Consider the following 6,891-nt stretch of genomic DNA (forward strand, 5'->3'; position numbering starts at 1 on the left):
TGCATGAGATCCTGTAAGTGAGGGGTAGGGCAGGGCCAAATCAGACCTTTCCTGCGCCTCGCTGTTGTTTGCAGGCACAGTCCTCCTTTTCTCCTCCCTCCCGGCTGAGGGGCTCCGAGCGAGTCGCCCGGTGTGTCTCAGCGGCGCAGGCGGACTGAGCTGCGGCGCCCTGAGTCGCAGGCTCGGGGGAACCTCCGCGCCTCCTTTGCCTGGAAGAGCTTGAAGCGGGGCCTGGCCCGTAAGAAGCAATTACTGGAGATAACGTGTTTTGATCTCTCTGTAGGGCAGGACGTACTTCTATTTACTAAGCATCTGCTGGCTTTACCCTTTGAATCTCATAACTTCTGGCTCAGAATGTCAGGTATGCTCCAGGTCCCTTCTATCTCTGAGCCTCCCCCGGGGAGTTGGTGGGTCCCTGACTCTCTCAGGTGAGCAGGGTTCCCGTACGGATCTGTTTGGTTATTAGAGCATCCAGAAGAACCTTGAGGGTCAAGGACATGTTCTTCCTCCCCCACAGAAGCTCCAGGTGTTGGGGGCAGAGACGTGGGTCCTGCCCTGGGGACCGTGATGGTTAGCTATGGTTATAAGAAATATTAATCATTAATCTGGTGACTGTGATTGTTCTAATTAGAAAAAGCACTTTCTAACCTGGCTGGGAGTTGTGCGCTCCCGGGGACATTCGAGGTGTGATCCATTCTCCTGAACTGCCTATCGCTGTGGAAAGATTAACAACCTTGTTCCCAGAACAAAGGGGTCCCGGAGGCGCCTGCCCTTTCGCCTCCCTCCCAGCCCACATCTCCTGTGACCTGTAAACCGTTATACCCATGGCTTGTTCCTTTTGCTCACTTCCCCGTATAATCTTTGTCCTTCTACCCAGCATAAGGAACTGGCGTGTGAGGGGCCCATGGAGCAGATTTTATGCGGACAAATCCTGCTGCTCTCCCGTATTGCCAGCATTATTGGAATAAACGCGCATGTATGATTCAACCTCATCTCTGCTTAACTGACTCAAGTAGCGACAGGCAGCCTGGACCCCTGTGTCCGGTTTCAGAAGGAAAGGGAGTAGATGTTTAATCACTTCACCGTTTTATGTCCCCTCACTCCCTAATTCTTTCTAATCATCCGCCATCTCCTGCGTCATTAAAGCACTGTCCTCCTTCATGTTTGACACTGTCAACTACCCAATTTTAGAAATCCCTCTCGTCTAGCATTCTACATTCCTTCTCTTTCTCCTTCACCGCCCCTCCTTTTTACTCCTCTCCACCTGCAGAATTTCCTCCAGCCTGATGTCTTCTGCCTCAGAACCACATCTCTGTTCACCTTTCCCCTTCCTGGGTTTCAGATAAAAACAGAATAGAAATGGCTTCAAGCTAGAACCCCTATGCCCATCCTGTCCTGTGCCCAGCATTTACGTCCAACTCCAGAGATCTCCAAAAACCGCAGGGTTCTCCCAACACATTTGAAGCCAAATGAATTATCTTCCACCCCAAAACTTTTTTTCTGTTCTCTCCTCAGAGTGATATCACTAAATCTGCGTCATCTAGGCTCAAGGCTCAAAGCCCTCTCTTTGTCTCCATCTACCAGTGCTCCTTTTCTCTCCTTGGTTTCCTTCCATTTACAGATAAAACACTGACTCCAGCTCTCAGAGCGTTAATAGACACTTGACACGTATGAAACCGTTTAACGGAGCTGCTTAAAATAAGTTGCTGGTTTCTTACCAACTATGAAATAAACTTGATTTTGCCTGGAGATGCAATCAGACTCCAATTTACCTTTCAATTCAATCCCTAGACATTCGCCGAACACCCACTAGACACACGTCTACGAGGCATTAGGAGACTTATGAAGATGAACAAAGATGCGGCCTTCGCTGTTTACTAGTTTACAATTTAGTGGAAGACACAGACACATACTAGTGAAAAGAGAGAGTTCATTGAGATATTGAATCCACCACATGCCAGGCTGCTTTAAATGCCAAATATAAACCAAACAACCAAAAATCCATCTTTTGTCGGCAATAATAAGTTGTACCGATATCCCACACGTCCTAACACAATGAGAAGGGTCAGTAGGCTGGTAGGGCGGCATTTGTGGATATTTAATTTGCAACAGGGTCCCTGTCCAGCCTGCCCAGGACCGAATCCATCTCACTCAGACCATCTTAAAGGAAATGCATAATATGAAAGCCCTCGAAGCACACCAGCCACTTGTTGAATCACCGGCTCTGACCTGGCACAGAACAATGACGCTCTGACAGTGCCGATCATGTGAAGGATGTGACTCAGGCTGCTGCTAGGCAGGAAACCTGTGCTCAGAGGAGGAAGCATACCTTTCTGAATGTGCTCAGTAACCCCGGAGGCCCAGCCCTCTCCCTGATTGCTGTTTGTTATTTTTGGAAGCCACGGAGAGCTTCTGGATAGATAAGCGGGTTTGAGAATTGACCCATCAACCATCAGCCAACCATGTGATGGAGGGTGTGTTGGCTGAAGCAGCCATCCTACGCTGTTGATGACCTTTGGGCAAATATGATGTGCATAATTAGCATGGAAGAAAAGGTGAGGTCCCTGCGCTCAAGACGCTTGCAGCCTAACCCCATCACCTCCCAGGCTGTGACTACCAGGCACACGATAATGCACTTACGAGAGTTGATGTCAAACACCTTTCCCTACTCCTGCTCAACCGGGTCTTTCCCTTTTCAGGTGCATAGACTTATATCTGCAAACATTTTCAAAAGGGTATCGTGTCAGAAAAAAAAAGTTGGTTGTGGTTATGTGTAGAACAATTTAATTACTAGCTGCCTGTTTAGCAAATGGCCCTATGGCAAATGTCTGAGTAACCGATGAGGCTGAGAACCTGGGGAGAGAGGGTGTGGGGACAGGACCCGGGAGCCCTGAGTAAAAGGTCAACCTGACCACCTTAAGACTGACTATCAGCTGGCAACTTTCTCTTTTTGGTTTATCAGTTTCCCTATTTAGTATTTAAAAACAGATTTGAAACTGATGTATTTCAATGGTGAAATGAAAAACCAAAAATCGCCAAACCTAAAAACCGTTCTGTTGGAAGCTGTTGTTTCAATGACCCTGAAGGTCAATCTTCTAACTAGATAAGACATTTAATACTCCCATTCCTACTCTATTTGTTGGACTTTGGAATCAAAGCATGTGGGATGGGACTCTAAGAAGACACAATAGACTTGATGACACACTTACACTTGAACGCATCAACACAGGCTGATACCTTGTTCTATTGCATTTCTCAGTTGACCCTCCGCCAGCAAAAATATTACTACTTGCTTTAGTGCAATACTCATTTTATTGCAGTGGTCTGGAACCAAACCTGCAATATCTCTGAAACCTGCCTGTTATGCTTTTCAATCATGCAACCAACCGGTGCCGATTGAGCTCGTGTTATATGTAGCCCCTGACTCTAATGTTTAAATGTATCCAAATGAGAAGTCAGACCAGGCCTCTCCAAGAACGTCTAATATCCTTGGAAAAATCAAGGAATTACAAACAGAAAGCAGTCTTCACTGTAACCATGAGTGATAAATACAATGTATGTCTTCTGAGTTAGAAATAAGTGGTGAGAAATGCTGGCTACAGTGGTCATGGGGGGGGGGGGGCTACATTGTGTCCAGAGAGGAAACTTCAGATACAGCGAAGGAACTTCCATGTGTTCACATAAAGACACTCTGTGCTCACATTATTCAGATTATAATTACAAAATGGAAGTCTTGAAAGCTCAAGTGTGTACTCATAATCTTGGCCAAAGTCCACCTTGGAAGATGAAAGATAGGTTAAAAACTACAGCCAATTCAATGATTTAATTTCACTGTATTAAAGCTCAAGGTTGCCAAATGATCTCATTACCAAATTGTATCCTAAGGTCGTGCTGCAAAAATAGGATATTCTATGCCAGGCCCGCTACTCCCAAGGGCAACTCCTGGCCAATGATATTTTTGAAGTTGTAAAATAGCTGTGTTTTTCACTGGAAAATTCCACCCTGCACCCCCGGTAGTCTTGAAGAGATCCTTGGCTTACCTAACCTAGCGCAACAAAGCATTGGGCCGAACATTTATCATGCAAAAGACACTTAGTAACATGTGAATGACAACTAGTAGCAGCCTCCAAAGCAGTTTTGTAATAAATTTCATAAAGAGGCAACCTGAGTCTATCAAAGTCGTGTGGTGTTAACGACACGTACCTTACACCTGATCCTTATGATCAGGTGTTCACAGGTGTTTAAAAATGTTATAATAAGCAATGCCATGCTCGGGGAAATTAGAAACAAAGACGTGGAAAGACCAAAATGCTCAGCTTTCATTCTTCATATTTTACGGCCTATTTTTTAAGATGGTGGAACTTTGTAGAAGCCAAAGATTCAGGTTCCCTCTCAAGGCAAGGAATACCCCCAAAGAAAGTGATTTTTTTTTTTTTTTTTTTTTTTTGGTGCCAGTGGGAAATTCCAGGAAAGGGATATTATAAAAGCCCCTAAGGGGTAGATTTAGGTCAGGGGAAACATATACCTTGGAGAGAGATGGAGACACTAACTTATTGAGAAGTTGGCTCTCTTCAAAGACCCCGGACTGTAAAGTATCATGTAATTGATCCAAGGGGACAATATGTCGATTAACAAATCTAAATTGAGGCGACTATTATGCGAAAGGCACCTAACCTTCCAAGCTCCTTCTAAATTTCCCGAGTGAAAAAGGCCAGCATTGTGCATTCATTGTCTAACCAAAGGGTATTACAACACAAATATATTTCAGAAGTGCCAACGGGGACGTTGTGATTTTACTGCCCCGCGTCTGCGGCCTGTGAGGCAGAAAGGGCTCTCTCGGGGCTTGGAGTCTGGACGTCCCAGGTTCCAATCCTGACTTTCCCACTCAGCAGCCTCGTGGCCCTTCTTAGAGGGTTAAGAGAGGAGTTTGGGTAAAACGCTGTGCGATTCAATCAGAAGACCCCGGTTCTATACTCAAGCTATGAGGCTGCCTTGCGTTTTGAGCTTAGAAAGGTCCTTAGAGACTCTCTGCAAGCTCTGGCCGCTGTAAACCAACGCCTTGCCGGAAAGCTTAACTCCATCGCTTGGATTTACCGTGGATGCTTAAGTTGCAGTTCTGTTTTTGTGCCCGGTTGCCGAGGTGCTACCCTACAGCAGAAAGTATTCAAGATGTTGAAACGCGACCCGAGGACAGGCACTCCGCTGCTCTGAAACGGTTTTATCTTTCAAACGGGACTCACGATCCCTGCTTTACAAGGTTACCGCAAAGACGAGAGATGGTGAACTACGATGTCTGGCCCGTAGTGGGCGTTCAATACGCGGCGGTGGTTTTGATTTTTACCTCTAGGAACGACTCGACGCCAAGGCGTAGCGTTAACCCTCTGGGAAAATAAAAGAGGCTTCGTAACAGTCCGCGGTTTCTAAGGCATCTCGGGGCAGACACAGCGCAATGCCTCCGTCTGTAATGGAGATGGCGATCGGGCCTGATAGTTCAGGAGAACTTGCTAATGGGCTCCAGCGGGAGCCCCTTACGCTAGGAAGGTATTGGGTGATGCCTTGTACTCCGATCTTACAGTTAGTTAGCCCTGCCGCTCGATGCCCACGGTTTGCACAGGTGGTCAGGGCACCGGTGTGCCTGGGTGAAGCCGCTTCTCGGCCTGGCACTGACCTCAAGCCTTCCCTTCAGGCTCCCCCTTTTCACCGCCACCCCTGGCTGCTGCGTGCCCGCCGCCCCACGCTTCTGCATTTTTGCCGCATCTGGACACTGGTGGGCGCTTCCGCTTTCTCTCAGGCCGGCGCAGACACACATGCAGGTTTCTGCCGGCCTCGGCCACTTCCTTCCCTTCACCGTTTGCACCCACAGCGACCACCGTCAAGCGCCAAGTTAGAAGCGCTTTCAATTGCACACTGCGATGCTTGCTCCCAGAGTCAGCCTCAGGTTCATTCCTTTACCCCATTCCCTGGTCTTGGGCCCGGGGCTTGTCGCTGGTGCCGACCTGTCGTGTGTCCAGCTTCGTGGCCTTTCTCAGACAGTCAAGGGGGGGGCTCGGGTAAAACGCTGTGTGATTTAGCCAGAAGACCCCGGTGAACTGCTTTTTGACTCTAGGGAGGTCATTAAGCTGCTCTTATCTTTAGTTTGCTTGTCTGGGGAGGGGATGAGCTAGGTCATCTCTGAAACCTCTTGCTGCTTTTAAGCCAAAAACTGCTTTGCCGCTTTGGCTGGTGGCTGCCTGTAGCAGGCACCGCCCCTGACCCCAGAGAGCAGAGGATCCATCCCCGAATGGAGAGGGGAGCAGAGAGGACCGGCAGGCCGTCCTGGGGGTTGGAAGTCCCCGTGCAGTGTTGGCAGGGCCGAGCTCCCTCTGCAGGCCCCGGGGGGTCCTTGCTCGCCTCTCCCAGCTCCTGGCAGTTGCCTGTCATCGTTGGCGTTCCTCGGCCTGTAAATCGATGACCCCCGTGTCCACCTCCGTGGCCACATCGTGTTCTCCTCGCGTCCGAGCCTTTGTAAACAAATGTCCCTGTTCTTATAAGAACACCGGCCCTCTCGGCCGTAGGGCCCACCCAAATCCAGTATGATCTCATCTTAGTTTTATTTCCATCGAGATATAATTGACACATAACATCATATTAGTTTCAGGTGTGCAACATACCACAGTAAGTATCCTTAGCATCCATCACCACGCGCAGTTACAATGTTTTTCTTGTATACCTCGCCTTGATTCAGTTACATTCGCAAAGGCCCTATTTCCAAATATTCCCATTCACGGGTACCGGCGGTTAGGACGCGAACGTGCCTCTTCTTGGAGAACACAGTTCAGCCAGAGCACCCGGGCTCCCCCAGGGCAGGGGGGAGGCAGGGCCTCAGTGTGGAGGCTGGGGCGGGCCGGCCGT

Source organism: Miniopterus natalensis, chromosome 7 (assembly GCF_054644295.1).
Source record: "Miniopterus natalensis isolate mMinNat1 chromosome 7, mMinNat1.hap1, whole genome shotgun sequence".
NCBI classification, from domain to species: Eukaryota; Metazoa; Chordata; class Mammalia; order Chiroptera; family Miniopteridae; genus Miniopterus; species Miniopterus natalensis.